General features: G+C 33.4%; 1 non-coding gene across 1 annotated transcript; it reads right to left on the reverse strand.

Annotated features, from left to right (window-relative positions):
- Nucleotides 1-15,925: 15,925 nt before the first annotated feature.
- On the reverse strand, nucleotides 15,926-15,998 carry Trnak-cuu (transfer RNA lysine (anticodon CUU)). The gene has a single exon. It is a non-coding gene; the product is annotated as a tRNA-Lys (tRNA).
- Nucleotides 15,999-25,088: the final 9,090 nt, after the last annotated feature.

Raw genomic sequence — 25,088 nt, forward strand, 5'->3', positions numbered from 1 at the left:
GCCTGTATTTTAAGATTAATAAAAGAAGCACATATGTGTGGAAACCCATTACAAAGAGATGTTACCTGACATCAATTGCAATTGACAAGACTATGAAAAAAAATCACCATAACTATTTTAAAAATCAAAAGCAATTTCTTAGACAAACCATGAAGGAACAAGAACCATAAGACGCTGTAGCCAGACTGATAAGGCTTTCCCAAAAGTTTTTTAACTGTGTTAAGTACCAGTTTTGAACATTTATACTTTTCCCTTATTAAACTATCTATGTTTAAGCAAATATATAATAAAATGCATGCAGTTCTCACTCAAGAATGTGTTCAATTATTCTCAAGCAATTTTTTTATAATCAAATGTAGATCATAACTTCATGGAACGTATTAATGGCAAGAATAGGAAAATTGTAAAAACAATCTGTCTAAGGTAAGTAAAGCAGTACTATAAATCCAATAAGTTTTAAATTACAGAGTCTGTGCAATTAGAAAAAACCTGACTTGATTAGAAAAACTTTATAATTAAAAGTAAGCAAATGTTCAAGCATATATATGCACACATAGGTAGATGTACCTATGCACCCTTGTATGTGTGTGTATGTGTAAATTGTCTCTTTATTATGAAATGTTTTAAACAAAGTTTTGATAACAATATATGAGGCCATATGTGCAGTCACTAATTTTATAGACTTCCTATGTCATTTCATTTTTAATGTTTTACAATGCATGAAATGACTTACTGTACCAGATTATTAATATATTGCATTGATAGTCTGCAAGATCTTAGTTCTCAATGAATTGATGTCAATATTGCTCATATGAAGTTCCAAGTACAAATTTAGTTAAATATTTACACTGTAAAATAAATGATTAGCAAACAGAATGGAACAGACAAGTGGATTCAAAGGAATTCAATGAAAGAAGTTAATAATGACAACATGGAATTGAACATGATTTTGTACCATGTAAAGAAAGATAATGAATTTCTATTCCCACCAGATCAGAAAATAATGAAAGGAAAATTCTTAAAAACAATTATTTGCGAGAAAACAGGGTCCAAGACATTAGGGAATAAATGGGAAACTATAGAATAAATTAGGAAATTTATTATCGAATAGATAGGAAATAAAGGTTTTCATCATTCAAACTTTTGTGAGATGCATTCTTCTGAGTTTAATAAAGCACACATTTAAGTAATTTATTAAAATAAAACCAGTTCTTTCTGTATTAAAAGGCAACATCTCAGTTTTAATAGCTTTTTCCAGAACCAAAGAAAGTGCAAATATTCACTACAATTGAATGAGACACTGAACCAAACACCTTAGTCCTGGGTAGACATACAAAACAAATACAGGTGAATAACAGATACAATTTTATAGAAATTTGTGCACTGTCCAACGGAAAACTTATGGTAATGGTAGGCATGTTTTAACCCCTGATAAACAGCTCATGTCAAGAAGTCATTGCGCCATTTTCAAGAGAAGGATCATTAGCAAAATGGAGCTCTCTACTTCCAAAGAAGAAAACGGATCACAGACCCACCAAAGAAGGCTTCTAATGCACAGCACCCCTCAGAGGAAAGCCCTAGATAGCAGGTGAAAGCACATCACTTCAACTCCACATTCAAGTGTGTGATACTGATCCAGATGAGGAATTAAGTGAAAAATTATTTGCACCAAAAAAGTCCATTTTGGATTTGACAACTCATAGCCATTTTCTCAATTTTTATTCCACTTAACCTTTACGTGCAGAGTTCCTCCAAACAAGACATTTCCAAAACCATAGTCTATGCCCTCCAAGGTAACCATTTCTTTTCTTTGCCAACATTAACAATATCACCCCCTTCTCTTCCACTTAAGAGTGCGAGCTCTTTGTATCAAATACCACTCATTTTCACAGTATTGTCCAAAGGGTTGACAGTGTTGTTCCATATTGACATCGACCTTCCTCCTAAGTTCTTAGAGCAACTGGAGGGGGAAAAATAATAGGAAGAAAATAGAAAATGCTTCACTCCAGGAAAATTGCAAACCTAATTTCACCATGCACCGAATCCCCAACTTCTCCTCACACACACATTTGTTCTACCTCTACAATCATTAATCTTGCTAATGCAACAGCGGGGCATTCCTCGGGCCCTCTTCTAAAAAAGCGACCAGGAGTCTGCCCTTTAAAAAAAAAAAAAAAAAAAAAAAAATTATTCTGTACTGTTCTGTGGCCACAGTAGCAATTTTTCACAGTTGGGCTTATTCTCCACATTGTTGTATCCAGTCAAAGCCACTCAAGAATTCCTATGGTCCCAGCAGCACTAAAAATACATAACAGCCTCCTTACAATAATGACCGTGAATCACAGCATTCCTCGGCTGACATAAGTAGTTAAAATAGTTGAGAGGAAAAAAAAAAAAAAAGTTAAATAAAACTTTTTTAAAAAGTTCAAGTAAAAAAAAAAAAAAATGAAAAAGGGGGTTGAAAAGGACTCCCCTACCGTCTAACAATATTAAAGTCTGTCTCAAATTTACAAACGTCCTCAGGAACATCAAATGCCGCAGCTTCAAACACACGCGCCAGCTTCAAGCCCGACAGCTTCAAATGCCGCAGCTTCAAACACGCGCGGCAGCTTCAAACGCGCCAGCTTCAAACAGCCTTGGGGCAGCCATCTTGCACAGCTCGAGTGCACAACCCCAGGCCCTGGCGCCCGCCCGCAGGCCACACAGAGGCTTTGTCAAGGGGGAGATGGGAAGAAGGGCGGAAAAGAAGAAAAAAAAAGGAGAAGAAGAAGAAGAAGAAATATAATTTGCAGACGTTCAATTAGCCCATAGAGGGAGCTCATGGAGCCCCATAATTTTCCACAGTAATTGGAATCTCCTGTAATTTAAAATGTAGGCCCCATCATTTGTGAAGAGAGAGAGCTTCCAGGGGTCACAGGGAGCATGTCTTCCCTTCATACCGATCTCTGCATGCCTATAAAATGCAATTCCAGTTAGATCCCCTTGACCGTGTGTTTTTGTTATCGCAACAAAAAAAAAAAAAAAAAGATGATGATTCTTGGCTCCAATGTTCTCCCAAACCAGCCCAGAAATTAAAGGGACTCGTCTATGTGTGCTGTTAGGGTGAAGCCAACGGGAATAAAGACCATAATAAGAATAAAGTTCCAACAATTAGAATTGTCATGGCAATAACCTAAATGTGCCCCCCCCCCCCCCCCATTCAGGGCATTCGGGGTTTTTTTTTTTTTTAGAAAGACCATAAAGAAAAGCTTTCTTTCAACCTTGACCGAGATCCTCTCGTGGCTGCCCATTTCCCTCGCTGTCTAGAGTCCTTAGACCAGGAATGCTGCAATATGTGCCTTCACACAAAAGGATGAAACCGGAAAACGAAATGATATAATGGCAAAGAGCCTTTTCAATAAAACATGAGAGGAAACGAAATTCCAAATTCTGGGGAAAGCGAGATGGAGGAGAAAGCACGCTCAGAAATAAAGGAGACATCTAAATGTGCAGTGGGGAACTATTATCTGCTCTTGTCAAACAGATTCTGAAAGGAAACAATATAGTTTACATTTATGTAATTCTTAAATATTTAGGACCTCCAAATTTAGGTAAAAAGTGAAATGGCTTCTAAACAGGTTTAACCTTTAAAATAATGTTATTTCTGTCTTAAACACAAAACACGAATGGGAAGAAAGCTCTTTCTAGAGGGCTTAATCTATAATTGAACATACGTGGATTTTTTTTCCCTCTATTTATTCTACGAGGTGCTAAGAAAAACATGTCTATTCAAAAACATAACTATTTCATTTACATTATTAAGTGGTCAACTTGTATGCTACTATTGTTTCTTTGTAATATACCTGCTTGGTTTTTTTTGAGTTGATTATCTTTCCTGCCCTCTGTAGTTTAAATCTATATAATTTTTTTTTAGTATTTAAATGTTTTTTTTTAATACTAAAGATACTATGTCAACAAGGCAAACTATACACACATTCACACCCACTTTTGTGGGGAATCATTTGCCCATAAAAATACAAGGCAGAATTCAATTTCAAACCCCTATTCATCATAGCTAGGCAAAATTCCATGTTGGGAATAAAATATATCTGAATTTTATCTGTATTTGCCTCTCTTCAACAATGTTTTTGCTGCCTTATATATTTCCTGTATTAGAAAGAAAGCCTCATGTTTCACATGTATTTAACAGGTCCCTGGTTTCTGTTTCTCATTTTAAGCTCAACCAGGGAAGAAAAAGAAGAAAAAAAAAGTCAAAAACCTTATAGATATGATTTATCCATAGTAACACCACATATGCTCAGATTTTCCTAGACATTTAAAGCAAGAGATAACCTTGGTTTGGCAAGCACATGGACCACCAGGAAAGTCGTGTTGAACTCTTGGGTAAGGGGAGACTCAAGGGAGGATGCTTACATTTTGACGTCTGAACACCACGTGAGCTGGTACAACCGGAAAATCTCTCTCCTGCCATAGGACTACAGAGACTTGCCATCTTGTGCATCTGTTGAGTCCAGGAAGGGTGGCAGATAACTTTATTAAGTTCAAGTATTTAAGTTTATGAGATGAACTACCTCAAGGTTACCAGTGATCATGGGAAGGAACGGAAGGAAATAATGCTTATTTGTTATTTCAAACAATGTAAGCATAGTTTCTATTACCTAGCAATATGAAAGTTAGGAATCAAGGGTGTTCCCCAGGGTGGGGAAAAATAGAGGAAAAAGTATGGCCTCTTTATTTTTAACTTCTTATGTAAGAAGAAATTTCAAAAATTCTATCTTACTCCATTATAAGACTCATTATCACTAATACATATTCTAACACCAAACACAGTAGCATATGAAACAGGGTGGATAAAAAACATAGTAAAAGACTGCAGTCCTAAAATTGATAAAGGGATATAATCAAATTGCAGAAATGAGAAAAGATAGAACTTATTTTTCACATTGAGCTCTGACTGACGTTCATATCTGAGGATAGAAAGTGACGTTCTGTGGATAGCTTTTGACTTTTCATTTCAACAGAATAAATAACACATACTAATTCTGATATGCTTACTCACAAGAATAGAAAATCAAGTAAAAGTACAATGCTATGGAGTGCATTCAGACCTTGTTGATTTGTTCACCTTTTTTTAATTAACTGAAGATAACTTCTAATTGCTTAGATTCCTTATTTAAACTCTTTCAAGAATACAACTATCTCTATTACCTACAGTGTTTCTAAACATAAGTTAATTGAGGCCCCTGTAGCCGCCCAGGATCATCAAGATGTTGGGATTATACAAAAGTACTCTGAATTAAAGGCTGACATGGTTCTATAAAAGATGTTTTCATGAATCTATCTGGTTCTATAAAAGATGTTTTCATGAATCTTTATGTCTTGTTATTTGTTTTTCCTTAAGTTCAAAAGTATTCATGTTATTTATAAAAACATGTTCTGAAAAACATAAGAAAAAATTACTACAGGACTCTTATAAGAACTATGTAATACAGGTTCCTATATGCCATCTAGTCAGCTGTATAATCAGTTTTGTGGTCATTCAGTTTATAAAATAGAGAATGTCAAGGTCGAAGTTTTTAAAATGAAACAAATAATCAATCTAAAAATAGCCTTAGTTATCTGTAATTCTGACCTAAGAAGAACATGTCTTTCTCTAAAGTAAGAATTCAATGACAGAAGACATGTGGAAATGAATACAAAGACACTGGTTAGTTCCTGCAAACTTTTCACAGTAAATATTCCACAAGAATCACTTGTTCTCACTTAAATCCACTTAGTTGGCATATTAAAACTATTATTTTATATAAATTTCTTATGAGAAAGTAATTGTTTATAGGCAAACAATGGCAGAACAGCAAACCACTAAAATGCAGAGATATAGAGAGATTTCCTTACTCTATAGTAGAAAATCCTGAAAGAAGTCTGTAGAATTCATTAATTATTGAAGACAGTAATATTTTCTATAATTGTTCAAATAAAGAACTATGAGCACACTTCTAACCAAAATAAAGAGAAATTATACTTCAAAGAGTAGAAGAAAGCGTGTTGAAAACAAATTGGTTTAATTAGGGGAGGGGTACAGCATGGATATATGATATTAGATTTTTTTTCCCTTCAGGATGATACTGAGTCATAAGCCTTTTTCAATCCAGTATGGCTATATAATTTACCATTAAGAACTATACCTTTTGAGAATATAAGAGGACATTAGTTGTAATGGCTCTCTGGAAACAGAAATGACCTGGGCAAACTAGTCTGTATGGTTGCCCTTGTTAGAACAGGCTGGTTGGAAATGGCTACTTTACAGGAGGAGGTATGATTAATTTTTATAAAATTAGTTACTTCTAGGCTACTCTCTGGAAAATTTGATCTGGAGACAATTTTAATAAGCATAAGTTAGAAGAAATTCTGAGAATAACAGTTTGAAGACTGGAGCTTCTTAGATGTATGGAAGCTGCTAGGGTGCATTTATAAGCAAATATTTCTACATCTTTCAGCTCCAGGGAAAATAAATTACAAAGAATAAATGAAAAGTCAAATATTTGGGCATAGTATGTGACTTTATAACTTCTTGCCCATAAAGCAAGAAAGGATTTTACTGGCCCCTAAAGATGATTCTTTTTGTGTACATCAAATAAACAAATAAACATCCAACTGATTGAAATGTACTTTGTTATAAGTTACTGATGAGTTGAAACATGAGTTGAAACTTGCTTTTTTGGCTTAACCATTTCTGAACATCTGTGAGATCCAATGACAAAATGGAAATTGCTTAACAAACTATGCATTAAGAGAGCTACAATTTTGTTTCCCTTTGTTGAAGGAAAATAAAATAAATTTTCCACCCGTCAGGATGAGAGCTGGAGGGACTGATTACTCAAAATACAGTAGCACCTACATTTCTCCAAATATTCCCCAAGACGTGGCATTTGTGCTGAGTATTCAATAATTTCCTCAAGCTGCATACCTGAAAAATATATGTCTCAAGTCTGGTGTTCATAATCTGGTAGACAACCACATGTGTTTACAGCCCATATCTTTGAAACAATTATTCTCTTGAGTATGCAAATATAAGGGGCTTGCAACATGTTTATTCAAAAGAATGTTTCTTATGTGAGCATCTGCAGGTTTTCCACTGGAAATCTGCATAGAACAATACATTTCCCCATGAATTAGTTTTCTAAAAAAATGTCTGTTATACACATTTTAATACTTTACCAAGAATTAAAGAAAGTCAATTTGGTAATAATTTTTCACCAAGAAAAGCATATGAAAGAAACCTGACTAATATATGTAAATGTTAGGACCTATTATCTGATTTGTACAATCTAAGACACAAAAATCCTAATTTCTAGGTGCTCCTAGACTCACTGGCCCTTTCACTTTAGACTAGTCACATGCTATCCCACTATTAATTCTAGACTCGCAAGAGTTAGCTGTTTTCTCTTTTCATTATCAACCTGCTTGCCTGTGCTTCAGCATAAATAAATTTAAAATTGCTTCAAATTTATTTTTTAAAAATTAAAATATGCAATATCATAGTCAAATATATTAATGTACATAACGTAGAAATTGATACAGAGAAGTAAATATATGTAGTGTTAGACAAAGATAATATTAAATGATATTTATGCATGTGCACAAATAAAGCATATTGATTTGTTATAATAGATCCATATATAAACTAAAATGGCATACATAATTAACACCATACCCAACTAAGAATTAAACAACCATTTGTTTCAACTACTAAGGAAATATTTTTCATCATGTATTAGCACCAAAAAACGCCAATAAATTCCCCAAAGCACATTACATAAAATCACATTTTATTTTTCCCAATATATTAAACACAAAAAGGGAACTTCTATTTGCAATAATTATGAGTTATTTTATTTATATTAAATCTACTAATGATAAAAATTTAAATTCTGGATAAAATATTTTAAAATCATTTAAAAGTTAATGAATGGTAAAAAAAAAAAAAAAAAAAAAAAAAAAAAAAAAGAAAAAGAAAAACAGGCATAGAAAGGGTAAGAAGGAACAAAACAACAGAGATATAAATTGTCCACATGAGCACTGTTCTAGTTTGAATGTGTCCCCTCCAAAATTCATGTTGCCATTTAATCTCCATTGTGATGGTATTAAGAAATGAGGCCTTTGGGGAAGTGATTAAGTCATGGGGGCAGAGCATGGATTAGTCTCTTACAAAAGGACAGGAGGTAGCTCCTTTAGGCCCTTTTTGTCCTTCCAAAGATACAACATTCTTTAGAGCATGCAGCCTAGAGGTGCCCTCTTGGAGACAGAGCAACCTTTGTCAGACACCAGACCTGCCAGCACCTGATCTTAGAATTCTCAGGCTCCACAATTGCGAGACAACGAATTTCCATGCTTTCTAAATTACTTAGTCTAGTGTCTTGTTATCGGTACAAACATCAAGATGCTTTTAACTTTGAAAGTGTATGCTGAGTTTACCAAAACATGGTAAGGACAGAGGAGGAAGTCCAAACTTAGAACCTGCCCTTTGCAAGGAATCTGAGAGGAGACTACTCACACTTAATTCAGGACACAAAGGAGTGTAAACTTAATCCACAAATAATGCTTTCTAGCATTATTAAGAGGAAAGAAAGTTGAAAAATGACCTTTGAATAGATTTTGTCTCTGGCTAGCCTTGCAGTAGAACTGCTTTCTAAAGGTTTATGAGAATTTCAAGTTTTATGGTGGATTAAGAGTACCTCCCATTGGTTACTACCTCGTGAACAGCTCAAAGCAAATGCAAATCATATCTAATAGAATACACCTTCTTTCTGAGCCTCAAAAAATAATACTTTTTGTTTTAAAGGACAATTGATGTACACAGGCAATGTAACAAAACACAAAAAGAAATAGGATACTGTGAGCCAGAAGCAATAGAAAAGACAGGAGACAGATGTGTATTGGATATTGAAATTACCAGATAGAGTTTATGAAGCAACAATGCTTATCATGTCTAGATGCATAAAAGACACAATTGAAAATATTGGTAACGAATAGATAACTATGCAAAATTATGCAAATTTAAAATACAAATAAGTAGGAACTACCACCAATAGTAGATGGTATTATTTTAGACCAATTCTCCCACTGATAACAATTATAAAACTGGATAAAGATTAAGAAAAAATATTTGAAGATATTAGAAAGATCTGAAAAATACTGAAAAGAAAAAGAAAACCCAGTAAGCCCTATATTAGGGACTGCTTTTTACCTAGTCTAAATTACCTAGTCTAGTGTCTTGTTATTGGTACAAATGGACTAAAACAAACATCAAGTAGGGAAGTGATTAAGTCATGGGGGCAGAGCATGGATTAGTCTCTTACAAAAGGACAGAAGGTAGCTCCTTTAGGCCTTTTTTTCAATAAAGGTGAAGGCAAATTCTAAGCAGGGATTTTTAGGGACTGAGAAACTGAGCATATATTTTAACAAATGTACAAAGCTGAAATAACAAAAAACTAGAGTTCAGGAGGCGAAACCCTGATATACATCCAAGACTTTCACTTTGGATTTCAAAAGGTTATGTTCTAATAGTAAATAAAAACTGGAAAACAAAAAATCATCCCTCTTAAGTACTAAAGCCCGGCTTCCAATCAGACTTAAACTTTTGTGGTTGAGATGGTTCTATATTGTTAATATATATCATTAATTACATTCATTATATATTGTTAATATATATTGTTAATATCTCCCCCCCAATTGCCGGAAGATGAGAAGTTCACCCAGAGATGCTGGGAATGTTTAGAGTCATATGAAATGTTCAGTGTGGGCTGAATAAAATGGTGCAGGCCTGTAGTTCCAGCTACAAGGGAGGCTGAGGTGGAAGGATCACCTGAGTCCAGGAGTTTAACACCAAGACCATGTGGGCAACACAGTGAGACCCTATCCCCAAACACAAAACAAATAAACAAAAGGTAATTTAGAGAAAAAAATAGATTAAGCACTCAATAAATAGATATAACAACAGTTTAGATAAAGCTGAAGGAGAGAATTATAAACCTGAAGATACATTAGGAGAAAACATTTAGATTAAATCATCAAGTACAAAATTATAGAAAACTCCAAAAAAAAAAAAGCACAAGAGATAATTAGACATGGTGACAATGTCTGAGTTCCAGAAACAGAGAAGAATATGCCAGAAGAAATATTTGAAAGGATAATAGCAGAATGTTTTCAAAAATTGATATAATATTACAAGGAACAGACACAAGCACAATTATAAATTACAATTAGGAGAAACATGTATAAAAACCCTTGGAAAATTGTTTTAGAATTTTTTGGGGGTAGGGAATAAGTAAATGTAAAAGCAGCTAAGGGAAAATGGAATATTATGTTCAAGGAATTAACAATAACACTGAAGCTATTCAATAGAAATTATGAGAGCAGAAAAAATTATTAGAATTGTATATTGCGAATGCAGAAAGAAAAGAACCTTCCCACCTAGAATCACATACCCAGTTAAAATATAAGCAAACTGAAGTTATTTTCAAAAAGCAAATTAAAACTAAGTGAATCTATTAACAGTAAACATATTTAAGAAAAGTTTCACAGGGGGGCATTTCTATAGTCAGAAAGATATAAGATGAAACTCAGAGAAGAAAGACTGCTCTAAGCAATTGAAAGGGCAAATATGTAAATAAATCTGAATATTGTCTGAATGAAGCAACAATAGTATTATATTGTGGCATTAAAACTATATGTGCAACTAAATATATTACAGTTAGAGATAACAGAAAAAATTGTGACTTCATGGTCAATATTTGTAATATCAATTATATTTCTATATAAAATCAACAAAAATGAGAAAAGTAGCTTTAAAATAATCTCTTAACAAAAAGCTTTGTAAGCACTCTATATAGAAAAATAATAAATGATATTGAGAACAGTTGAAGTATTTAAATATATGGAGAAATGTAATATGGTCATGTATTGAGTTCAATATTTTGAAAACATCAATTCTCTAATATATAGATTCAAAGTATCTCAAACAATTACTCAGCAAGTTTTTGTGAAAATTGATTAGAAAACCCCAAAAGGTAAATTGTAAAATGAAGAGAACTTACTCTGCTAAACTTTATTATTGTAAGTAGTGATTAAAATGGTAGAACTGATGTAAGAAATAATGAATAAACCAATGAAATGGATTGGAGTTCAGAAGCACACTCAATATGTGCATGCTGACCCATGAGAAGGATAGTACTACAGAGACTGGTCCTTTCAGTAAATCATATGGGGTCACACAGATATCCTCATGGAGTCAAAACAGATGAACTTTTATTTCTATCAATGATATAATAAATACTTCACAGAGGACAAAAATCAAACAAATAAAAAGTGACTTAAAATACTTTCAATCTTCTTAAAATTACCAAATAACTAACAAGAAAAAGATTTTCAGATTGGGTTTAAAAAGTGTCAGATACTCTTTTAGTCAGGTTTTTGTTGTTGTTGTTGTTTGTTTGTTTGCTGCTGAAACTAAAAGACCTGACTAGAACAATTGTAGAGGAGGAAAAGTTTATTTGGGGGCTCGCAATTACAGAGGTCTCAGTCCATAGAAAGTTGGTTGGATTCCTCAGGGCTCAAGATGAGGCATGACATCATGGTGAAAGAGTGTGGCAAAGGGAAACAGCTTACATGGTAAACAGGCAGCAGAGAAAGAGAGAGATCTCCACTTGCCAAATACAAATATATACCCCAAAGCCATGTCCCCAATGACCCATCACTTCCAGCCACACCCCACCTGCCTGTAGTCACCACCCAATTAATCCCATCAGGTAATTAATTCACTGATTGGGTTAGGGCTCTCATAACCCAATCATTTCCCCTCTGAATGCTCTTGCATTGTCTCACACCTGAGCTTTTGGGGGACACCTCCCATCCAAACCCTAATAGACACCTATACAGGAGAGCTTAGCACTCAGAACCTTTAGCGTATTTAAAAGAAGTGGTGAGAGGAAAGCTAAGTGAGATTTGGTTGGTTCTAGAGGTTGAAGTCCCAAAGGAAGAGACCCAGGTAAACCCATCCAATTTTGGGTTGGGATTGTTGAGGGTTGCATACTTTGCGTAAATTGAACCAGAAGTCTACTGGCCTTCCCAGAAACTGGAGTCTGATTTTTAATCTTCTGTTTGGGCCTGGAATCTTCAAATATTGAATATGGGCAAAGAAAATACTAAGTATGTACTATAGAGTCACAAACCATTTCAAGGGTTTAACATTATGTTTTCTCTCTAAATAAAACACAGTGTTAGAAACTAACAGCAAAATAACCAGTATGTCACAAGTATTTGTAAATTAAAAAATACACATTTAAATAACTTATGGATTATAATTAAACACAACAAAGACTAGAAAGTATTTTGAATCATACATTAATGAACAACTACATAGAAAAATGTGATATGTAGCCAAAATTATACCTAGAGGATATTTATAATCTTGACTGTATATATTAGCAAAATTAAAAAGCTGAAAGTTATTGATTACCACCCATCCCCAAAAGAGAAAGAAAATTTGAACCAAATATAAGGAAAGTTGAAGAAAAGAAACAGTAACAATAATAGAAAATAGTGGAAAGATTAAGAGGAGAAACTGGTCTCTTGGAGAATTTGATGATTTTCTGGTGCCAAAAAAAGAAAGAACACAAAGTAAAGTAAAATATCAGGAATTAAATATGAATTTAACTAAAGCTCCAAAAGACATTGAAAAACAAAAAAACTTCTGCTGCACCCTAGACCACAGCCAAAGGGAAATATCTTGGTGAGGACCTAGGAGATTCCTTTGAGATCCTAGAAACACTAAGTCCTAGGAATACACCTACCGTAAGATTAAAGGCAATACCAAAAAACACTTACCCTACTAAAGCCTAAAGCCAAGCCTCCACAGGATCTAGACTATCAGGTAGAAACATGACTACCAATTTATGATGGTTTGACTTAACAGTTTTTCCACTTTGCAATGATACAAAAGTGATATGCTTTCAGTAGAAAACACTTCAAATTTTGGTTTAATCTTTTTTTTGGACTTGTAATACATGAAACAATACTCTCTTGTGATTCTGGACAGCAGAAGTGAGCTGCAGTTCTGAACCACATGATCACAAGGGTAAATGTCCCAATGCTCTAGCAAGTGTCAAAAAGTTTTCTGTATTTGGGAGGGACTGTTTCAAGACCCCCAGTAGATGCCTTAAGCTGTGAATATACAGAACGTCATATGTACAATATTTTTTTGCTATAAATAACATACCTATGATAAAATTTAATTTATAAATTAGGCATAGTGAATAAAAATAAATAATAATAAGATCAGATAATTATAACAATACAAGTTGATTACAATATGAATGTGGCCTCTCTCTTTTTAAAGAATCAAGACAAATAGTATTTTTGGTCTGTGACTGACAGCTGGTATCTACAACCATGAAATGCAAAACCATGGATGAGAGGACTGCTGTATTAAACACTTTTTTTTTTACTTCAATATTTTCAACTTAAAGTGGGTTTATCAGGATAGTCCCATCAGAAACTGAAGAGCATCTGTACTTTCCCGAACAAAACTCACCATTTACTGTTGGAAGAGGAAATCATTGAGGTTTTATATAAAATACCATTCACAAAGTCAAAAAGTAGAATAAAAATTGTTAAACATGCAAGGAAGAAAGAGTTAAAGATGGATAGTAACAAAATAATGTATTAAATGTTTACACAGACATTACTCAGATATTGAAGTTAGCATGGAAAGACTAATAACAATTACTATTACGATAAATAAAATTTAGGAAAAATGCATGCAAATATGAGGAATTTTAATAGAGAATTACAGTCTACAAAAAATAGATTGTGTATGGTAACACTATAAAATGTCATGGTAGAAATTAAGAGTTCAGTGGGTAGGGTTAATGGTAGACTCTTCATAATACATGAAAGGCTAAGTGAATAAGAAGGCTTGTTAGTAAAGAAGCTATAAACTGAATATACATTGAGGGAAAATGAAATTGGAACAGGAATGTAAAAGCAATGTGGGACACGGAGAAATGTACGTGTTTTGGAGTCCCAGGTGAGCCAAGGAGAAAATGTGAGGAGCATCAAGTAAGAGATGATCATTAAAAATTACAATTTTAATTTTACTATGAAATATGTGAACCCCAAATTTCAAGAGGGTCAGCAATGATCCACAATTAGGCTAAGTTAACAAACAAATAAACAAAAACATGCAGGCATCACATAGTCAAGCTCGAAAAAACAAAAGACTCTTAAAAGCAGCAGGAGTATGAGTAAGGGGGTGTACCTCCCCCCCCCAGCAGACAGTGGGAATGAGAGCTAACTTTGCAGCATTAGCCCTAAAAGACAGAACACAATGAAATGGTATGATTACAGTTTGGGAAAATAAAAGGCCAACCTACCTAAAATTTTATACTCGGCAAATATACCTTTCAAAAATGGAAATAAAACAAAGACATTTTCTGAAAAATGTGTTGTTGGTACAACCACATTACAAGACAGAGAAAAGGAAATTCTTCAAACCAAAGGAAAAGGATCCCAAACAGAAAAGATGTAGAAGATTTAAACAACATGATTAATGAAATTGTTTTAACATGCCTAGAAAATTATATGCAACAACTACACAATCTGCATATTTTTCCTAACACATATATTCTTTTTAAAATTTATTTTTTTTAATGTTCTAATTTGTTATGTATGGCATTAGAATGAATTTTTATACATTGTACACAAATGGAGTACAACTTTTCCTTCCTCTGGTTGAACATGGAGCAGAGTCACACCTGTAGTGTAATTCATACATCTATATAGGGTAATAAGATCCATCTCATCCACTGTCCTCCCCCTACCCATTCCCCTCCAAAGTCCCTTCATTCTCTCCCTGCTCCATTATGGATCAGCATCCATTGGTCAGAAAAAATATTCAGCTTTTGGTTTTTTGGGTTTGGCTTATTTCACTTAGCATGATATTCTCCAGCTCCATCCACTTACCTGCAAATGCCATAATTTCATTCTTCTTTAAGGCTGAGTGATATTCCATTGTGTGTATGTACCATATTTCTTTATCTAGTCATCTGTTGAAGGATATCTATGTTGGTTTCATAGTTTAGGTATTGTGAATTGAGCTGCTTATAAACATTGATGTGGCTGTGTCACTGTAATATGCTGACTTTAAATCCTTTGGGTATAAACTGAGGAGTGGGATAGCTGGGTCAAATGGTGGTTCCATTCCAAGTTTTCTGAGGAATCTCCATATTGCTTTCCATAGTGGTTGCACCATTTTGCAGTCCCACAAGCAATGTATGAGTGTGCCTTTTTCCCCACATCCTCGCCTGTTGGAATAACTTTCAGTTACAGCTAGCAGACATGAGCAGCTCAGAGTGCTTGAAGAATCCACGTTCATTCAGGCCTGACAGGAATGCCTGCAAGATGGGGCACTCTGCTCTAGCGAGCCGTTGGTGAAACCACATCCTCAGCACTTGTGGTTAGCGTTGCCAAATTACCGGGCCAGGAAACTGAGAGTCAGGAGCTTCAGGGCATGAAACCCCTGACTCAGTAAACCACTCCCTTAGGGACAAAGACCCTTCCAGACTGCTTTCTACTATGACAGCAATACTTAGAGTTTCCTCACACTGCAGTTACATTCGGCAGAAGATGACTAGCTTATGGATATTATCTTGCTTACCTTTGATTGATGGGCATGCCCCATCAGAACCTATAACAGTTGTATGCATTCCAAAAATAAACTGAGCTACTGGATGTTGGATAGGACGCCACCAGCCAGTTCTCACCAGCTCCCGGAGTCTGTGTGTTGATTCCACGTCTCTACTCCCCACAACTGAGGTAGCCTAGTGATTAATTGACCACACTAGTGACAGGAATGTATGCAATTTGGCGCCCAACGTGGGGCTCGAACCCACAAAGCTGAGATTAAGAGTCTCATGCTCTACCAACTGAGCTAGCTGGGCCCAACACTTATTATTTTTTTAACAAGTGTATGAGAGAGTTTTTGACACACTGAACACATTCTGGACCATAAGTCTCATTTTAGCACACTTCAAAAGATTGAAATAATAAAGCATATAATCTCCAATCACTGAATAATTAAATTAGAACTCAGTTTCAGAAATTAATAAATATAATTCTACATAACCATAGGTCAGGCCTCTGGACAGGCCAATGTCCTATATAGACCAATGTGTAATAATACTATGATGACTAAAATTAACTAAGAAGAAAGAGAAACACTTATAAATTATGAGTCATAGAGAAATCAAACCAGTAATTAAATACCTATTCACTAAAAAAAAATATTTTTAAAAAATATTTATTTTTTTAGTTGAAGTTGGACACAATATCTTTATTTTTATTTATTTATTTTTATGTGGTTTTGAGGATCAAACCCAGGGCCTCGCACGTGCTAGGCGAGCGTTCTACTGCTAAGCCACAATCCCAGCCCATAAAGTATGTTTTAATCTCAGAAATTAATTAACTTTCTTTAGAAAGAATACCAACACTACAAAAATTACTCAAAGAAAGGACAGAAAAGTGGTTGAATTTTTCACACTAGATTTTTTTAAAAACCAAACTATTTGATGCCTACAAGAGATAAGACATAGTAGTGATGCAAGAAGATATAAAAAGATATCCTATGCATACTAATTAAAATAGAGCTGGTAGATCTATGAAATACAAAAATATATTTTAAGACATAAGCATTTATAGGGATAAAGGACATTTTACAATGAAAAATGTTATGCTACCTAAAATTTAAAACAATACTAAATTTGTATCCAGCAAATAACATAGCTTCAAATACAGAAGCTAAAAATTAACAGGACTCAAATAAGAAACACAAAATTTGCAGTCATTGTAGGAGACTTTGACACACTTTTCTCAGCAATAGAGAGAAGTGAACATGATGATTATCTTAACCATGTAGACATATATAAAATATGCACCCAAAATGCTAAATTTTTTCAAGAACCCATGAAACATTTATCAGAATTCATGGTCTACTAAACTTATTTTAAAAGCTAACTAATCAAGATAAAAATTATACTTTGACTTAAGGAAAATTAAGCAGGAATCAAATAGCAAATATATCACTACAAATAGTCCTGAATGTTTGGAAACTAAGTAAACCCCTTCTAAATAAAAAAAAAAAATTAAAAAGCAAAATTTAATATAATTTCCTGAGCCATAATGAATATTCTCTGTATTAACAGTGAAATGCACCTACGGTATGTTAGATGGATCCTCAAACCTTCCATGCATGCACAGATTAGCAAATGTAAAGGCCACAAAATCCATTGTTTAATTATCTAGCCAAAGGAGATTAGAAAAAGAAGAATGAGTGAAACCACAAGAATACACACAAATAAAAAGCACAGACAATAAGAACAAAAAGAGACAAAGAAGATTATATCACACTAAGAAGTTTCTGTATAGCAAAGGAGACACTAATAGTGTAAACAGACCAACGTACAGAAAGGGAGAAATATTTACAAACTATTCAATGGATAAGGGATTAATATCCAGAATATCTAAGGAACACAAATTTTCAACAATTAGAAAAGTTATCCAATTTAAAAATGGGCAAAAGATCTGGATAGACATTTCTCATAAAAAGAATTACAAATAACCAAAAGCATATGAAAACAGCTCTCAACACCTGGTAGAATGGCTATTTAAAAAAAAAAATAACAGATAGACAAATAGTGGTGAGGATGCAGAGATAATAAGACTCATCTATTATTGGTGAGGATGTAAATTTTACAGCCATTACGGAGAACAGTATGAGTATGTTCCTCAAAAAACTAAAAGCCTGTCTACCTTAGGATCCACCTATCCCACATCTGGTGTACATATCAAGAAAATGATATAAGCAAAGGTAGACTATTCCAGATTATCCTCGTGGTCCCTAAATGAAATAAGAGCAAAACAGGATTATTTGACTACAGAGACAGAAGGCAACTTGTCAACTGAAGCAAGGTGCTACGCTTTTGGCTGTGAAGATAGAAGAAGGGACCACATGCCAAGAAAGGCAAGAAATGCAACTCAAAAAAAAAAAAAAAAAAAAAACTGGAAAAGGCGAGGAAATTGATTACCCTCTACAACTTCTATAAGGAGTGCAATCCTCCTGACACCAAGATTCCAGCCCAGCAAAATTCATTTTGGATTTTTGGCTTCAAGAACTGTAAGAAAATAAATGTGTGCAGTTTGAAGTCACCAAGTTTGTGGTAATTTATTACACAGAAAGAGGAAATGAACACAAAGTTTGCCTCTTGAAAGAGAAAAAAAATGTACTTTAATGGTAAACTTTGAGTATGACATTTAAAAATCGTTTTTTATCATCCAAAAAAATTTATGGATAATAAAAACATTACAAGAGATTATGACCAAAATTTTTCAATAAATATGTGATTTTAGGTGAAATGCAAAATTGTTTTACAAACAGATCTCTAAAAATGAGCACAAAAAGAGAAGATTTCTGTAGTCTAAATCTATTGAAGATATTTTAAATGTTTTTTTTAAAATACTACCCCAAATAAATTTTCTTCACAGAGCGCTTCACTGATAAAGTCTTTTAAATTTTTAAGAAAGAAGTAAGCCAGACACAGTAGCACACTCATGTGTTCCCAGCAGCTCAGGAGGCTGAAGCAGGAACAACATAAGTTCGAAGCCAGCCTCAGCAGCTCAGAGAGGCCATAAGCAATTTAGCAAGATCCTGCCTTAAAATAAAATGTGAAAAGGGCTGGGGATGTGAATCGTTGGTTGAGTGCCCTTGGGTTCGATCCCTGGTATCAAAAAAAAAAAAAAATAGCATCAATTTTATACCAAGTCTTCAAGAAAAAGAAAAACATAATTGTTTTTGAGACAAGCTTAATCTTGATGCCAAAATATGAGAAGTTATTATAAAAAATAAATAAAATCATGAATGTTGATTCAGAGATTCAGTAAAATCTAGCAATACAATTTTAAAAATACATCACCAAGAAGTTGTTTTCTCCTCAGGAATGCGAGGTTAGTTTTAAAAATTTAATAGTGAAACACTAGGTTCAGATGAGTTCATTGATGAATTCTACCAAACATTTAAGGAAGAATTTAAACAAATTTTCTACAGTCTCTTTCAGAATATGAAAATATAGGGAATAGTTACTGACTCATTCTATGAAAGTACCATTACCCTAATAGCAAAACCAGACAGATATTACAAGAAAACTATAGACCAAAATCTCTCATGAACATAGCTACAAAAAATTCCATACAATAGTAAATTGAGTAAGACAATATGTGATAAAAATTACACAACATGACCAAGTAGGATTTACCCCAAGAATGCAAGACTGGTTCAACATTTGAAAATCAATTGCTGCATAATTAAAGACAAAAAAACTATGATTATATATGCACAAAATAATAAATGCAGAAAAGACAATTTGCAGAATAGAAAACCCCATTTATTATAAAAACTCTCAGTAAATTAGTAATAGAGGGAAACTTTCTCAACCTGATAAAGAATATCTATTTTAAAAATCCTATAGCTGCCAAGTGTGGTGGTGAATGCCTGTAATCCAAGTGCCTCAGGAGGCTGAGGCAGAAGGATTGAAAGTTCTGAGCCAAACTCAGCAATTTAGTGAGGCCCTATACAATTAGCAAGACCCTGTGTCAAAAGTTAAAATAAAATCAAAAGGGCTGGAGTTGTGGCTCTCAGTGGTCAAGCACCCCTGGTTTTGATCCCTGGTACAAAAAAACAAACAACAATAAAGAAACAAACCTTTAGCTAAATTATATGTAATGATGGTAAACTCCAAGTTTTCCCTATCAGATGAGGAATAGAACAAGGATGTCCCTTCTCACTATGACTTTTCAACATTGCATTGCAAGTCTACCTAATGCAATCAGAAAATAAGAGAAAGGGATTATAGGTTGGAAATTTAAAAATAAAAGACTTTCTTTTCCTGAAGTTGATATTATTCTTATTCTCTATGAAGAAAACCCAAAAGAATTGACTGAATACATCTCCTTAAACTAAAAAGCAACTTTAACAGGGTTGCAGGATATAAGGTTAATACAAAAAAGTCAACCACTTTTCCTTTATAACAGCAATGAATTCAGCAACTACTATTTATGTTTCCCCCAAAAAACTTAATTATAAATATAATAAAGAACAAGATTTCTATGAGGAAAATGACAAAACTCTGATGAAAAAAATAAATAAATGGAGAGAGATTCCATACTCATGGGTAGGAAGACTCAATATTGTCAAGATACCAGTTCTTCCCAACTTGAGCTGTAGACTCAATGCAAGTTATTTTTTGAATATCAATAAACTTATTCTAAAGTTTATATGGAAAGGCAAGAGACCTTGAATAGTCAAAAACTATATTGAAAAAGCAAAGTTGTGTTGCTTGACTTCAAGATAAAGGATACAAGTATAATAAACAAAATAGGTGTTACTGGTAAAAGAGTAGACAGATCAATCAATGAAACAAAATTAAGAGCTCAGAAATAGACCTGTATAACTATATTCAACTGATCTTTGAAAAAAAAAAAAGTCAAAAGCAATACAATGAAGAAAACAGTCTTTTTTTTTTAAAAAAAAAATAGTGTTGGAACAACTAGGTATTCACATGAAAAATGAGAGTCAGGACATAGAACTTATACCTGTCACAAAAATTAACTCAAAATGGAACACAGAACAAAATATAAAATGCAAAACTATATAACTCCCAGAAAGTAACTTAGGAAATATAAATGACCTTGGGTTTGGCAATGACTTTCTACTTGCAACACCAAAGGCATAATCCATGAAAGAAAGAATCAATAATCTGGACTTCATTAAAATTAAAATATTCTGCTTTGTGAAAGACACTGTGGGGAGAATGAAAAGACAAGCCATAAACTGCAGGAAAATATTTGCAATAGAGATGTCAGACAAGGGACTGTAATCTAAAATATACAAAGAACTCTTAAAATTCAACAATAAGAACATAAATAATCCAATTAAAAAACGGGCCAAAGACTTTAACAGATACCTCACCAAAGAAGATATACAGATGGCAAATAAACATATGAAAAGATGTTTCACACCATATGTCATGATGAAAATTAAAATGAAACTGAGAAACCCCTCCATACCTATTAGCATGGCCAAAATCCAGAACACTGACAACACCAAATGCTGGTGAGGATGTGGAACAAGAACTCTTATTCATTGCTGGTGGAATGCAAAATCATAAAATCACTTTGGAAGACAGTTTAGTGGTTTCTTAGAAAACTAAACATACTCTTAGCATATGATCCAGGAACTGGGCCTTTTGGTATTTAGCCAAAGGAGTTGAAAATTCATGCCCACACAAAATCCTACACATGGATGTTTATAGCAGTTTTATTCATAATTGATGAAACTTGGAAGCAACCAAAATGTCCATTAGGAGATGGATATATTAGGAGTGGATATATAAGCTGTGGTAAATCAAAGCAATGGAATATTATTCAGCACTAAAATTAAATGAGTTATAAATTCATGAAAAAACTTGGAGGAACCTTAAATGTATACTACTAAGTGAAAGAAGCCAATCTGAAAAGGTTACATAATACACAATCCCAATTATTTAACATGTGGGAAAAGGTATATATGGAGCCAATATAAAGACCAGAGTTTGCCAAGGGTTGGAGATGGGAAGGGAAGAATAGGAAGAGCACTTGAGACTTATAAGGCAGTGAATTAGACTGTATGATACAATAATGGTGAATACATATCATCAGGCATTTATCCATACCCACAGAATATTCAATACCCAGAGCGAACCCTAATTTAAACCATAAGCTCTGAGTGATAATGTTGTATCAATATAAGTGCATCAACTACAACAAATGTACCAAGTCGCAAGGGATTTTGATAATGGGGGAGCCTAAACATGTGTGGAGGCATAGTGTATATGAAAAAATCTCTGTAACTTTACTCAATTTTTCTGTGAACATAAAAGAGATCTAAAAAACAGAGTCCATTAAAAATCCACCAATCTTATTCACTTTCTTAATAAAGATAAAAAATCATATTCACATCTCAATAAAGAATCATTAACTAAAATTAAAAATAAAGACATTTAAACTTACGGAAGTCAGAAAGTAATTTAAAAATGTTAGTAACCTATCAATAATTATTTAAATGTAAATGGCCTAGATTTGTCCATCAAAAGATATAGGGTGACTAAATGGATTAAAAAAAGACAAAAAAAAACAAGATCTAACTATGTGCTGACAACAAGATTTATCTCTAAAGAAATATACAGATTGAAAGTGAAGAGATAGAAAAAAAAATCTCTAGGCAAATGGAAAACAAAAGAGTATGGGATTTTATACTTACACCAGATGAAATAAATGTTACTAATACAAGAAAGAAAAAGTGTCATTTTATAATGATAAAAGGGTCAATTCATTAGGATAAAACATTTTAAGCATATAAGCTCCCAACATTGAAGCAAACAAATATATGAAGCAAATATTCACTTAACTGAACTGAGAAATAGACAGCAATATGATAATCGCTCTGACTTCAATGCTTCTTTTCCCACAATGGACAGATTATCCAGACAGAAAATCAATAGGGAAACATTGGACTTGACCTGCACATTGGAACAAACAAACCCAACAGACGTATATAGAGCATTCCACCCCAAAGCAGCAGATTTCTTTTCAAGTGCACATGATGCATCCTCCTGTGCAGATCATATGTGAGAACACATAACAAGACATGACAAATTTAAGAAGATTCAAATAATATCAAATACTTACCTGACAAAAATGGAAAACAAAACTAGAGACCAGTAGTAATAGGAGGACACATGAAAAATTCACAGATAAGTAGAAATTAAATAGCATGCTCCAAAACAACCAAAGGGTCAAAGAAACTATGAAAAGGGGGAAAAATATCTTGAGACAAATGGAAATGGAAACACAACATACCAAGTCTCACAGGACACAATAAAAGCAAGTCTAAGAGATAAGTTTATAGCCATAAATGCCTGTATTAAGATAGAACAGCTCAAATAAATAACCTGTTGTACTTCAAGAAACTAGAATGTTAAGATCAAAATAAACACAACATTAATAGAAGGAAGAGCAGGACAAAGTTCAGAGTAGTGATACATAAAAGAGATTCAAAAAAAAAAAAAAGAAAGAAAGAAAAGGTCAACAAAACCAAGAGTTGCTTTTATGAAAAGATAGTCAAGATTGACAACACTTTATCTATACTAAAAAAGAAAGAAGAGGGAAGATATATATATATATATATATATATATATATATATATATATATATATCTTGACATGTGTGTGTGTATATATATATATGTGTATGTTAGTCTCATTTATTAGATACAACCCATCAACAGTGAATCATGTGCAAATAGAAAATCTGAAAAAACCAACAATGAGTATGAATATTAATGAGTAATAAAACATTTCCTGTCAAAGAAAAGCCAGAACCTGATGGCTTCATGGCTGAATTCTACCAAATATTTCAAAAAGAATTAACACCAATACTTCTCAAACTCCTCCAAAAAACTAAAGAGGACGGAACTCTTCCAAACTCAGATTATACAGATACCAAAGCCAAGTAAATAAAACATAAGAAAAATACAGGACAGTATCCCCAATAAACATGGATGTAAAAATCCCAACAAATTGTTAGCAAACTTAATTCAATAGCACATTAAATGTATCACCCATTATCAAGTGAGATTTATCCCTGAATGCAAATATGCTTGACACATGGAAATCAGTAAATGATATACCATATTAACATAATGAATTATAGAAATCATATGATTATCTCTATAGAAGCAGAAAAGCATTTGGCAAAATTCGACATTATTAGGTATATAAAAAATGTACCTCAACATTTTAAAGATCATATGTGGAGCCAGGCATATTCATGCACCCCTGTAATCCCCAGCAGCTCAGGAGGTTGAGGCAAGAGGATTGCAAGTTCATAGCCAGCCTTAGCAACTCAGTGAGGCCCTAAGTAATTTAGGGAGATCCTGTCTCAAAAAAAGAAAAATGTAAAAAGAGCTGGGGATGTGGATCGGTGGTTGAGCACCCCTGGGTTCAATTCCTGATTACAAACAAACAAACAAAAAAAGACTATATGTGACAAACTCATATCACTCTAAATGGTGAAAAGTTGAAAGGTTTTCTCTTAAATCAGGATCAAAACTAGAATGCTTATGTACATCACTTCTATTTAACACAGTAGTAGAAGCCATAATAATATTAATTAGGCAAGAAAAAGAAATCAGAAAAGAAGTTGTCTCTGTTTGCTGACAATAAAATTATATATGTAATTGTGCATATATAATATATATAATAAATTCCATATTTAATATATGTACATAGTATATGTAATATAGTTTATTATATATAAAATATGTGTGTATATATATGTATGTGTGTGTATATATATACACACACACATTCTGAAGACTCTACTAAAGCATTTTTACTATGAATAAAAAAGTTCAGTTCAGAAACTTTACAGGATGCAATATCAACATGTCAAAATTAGTATTGTCTCTATAAACTAACAGCAAACTATCAAAAAAAATTAAGATAATAATTCTGCTTACAAAATTTTCAGAAAGGGTAAAATAATTAGGTAAGTTTAACCAAGGAAGTGCAAGACTTGTATGCTGAAAATCATAAAACACTGATGAGAGAAATTGAACACAATAAAAATAAATGGAAAGATACGCCATGTTTATGAACTAGAAAACTCTTTAACAATTTTATACAGATGATTCTCCACTTATGATGGTTTGATATTTTTTTTAAATTTACAACAATGCAAAAGTGGTATACATTCATTCAAAGTCATACTTTGAGTTTCAAATTTTTATTTTTTTCCCCAGGCTAGCTCAACACAGTATGATACACTCTCACATTGCTGGGCAATGGCAGCAAGCTACCACTTCCAGTCAACCACATGATTAGAAGGTTAAGCAATGGATATTTTACAATGTACTATGTTGCTAAGCTATAACATTTGATAGT

Source organism: Marmota flaviventris, chromosome 14, assembly GCF_047511675.1.
Source record: "Marmota flaviventris isolate mMarFla1 chromosome 14, mMarFla1.hap1, whole genome shotgun sequence".
Taxonomy (NCBI): Eukaryota; Metazoa; Chordata; class Mammalia; order Rodentia; family Sciuridae; genus Marmota; species Marmota flaviventris.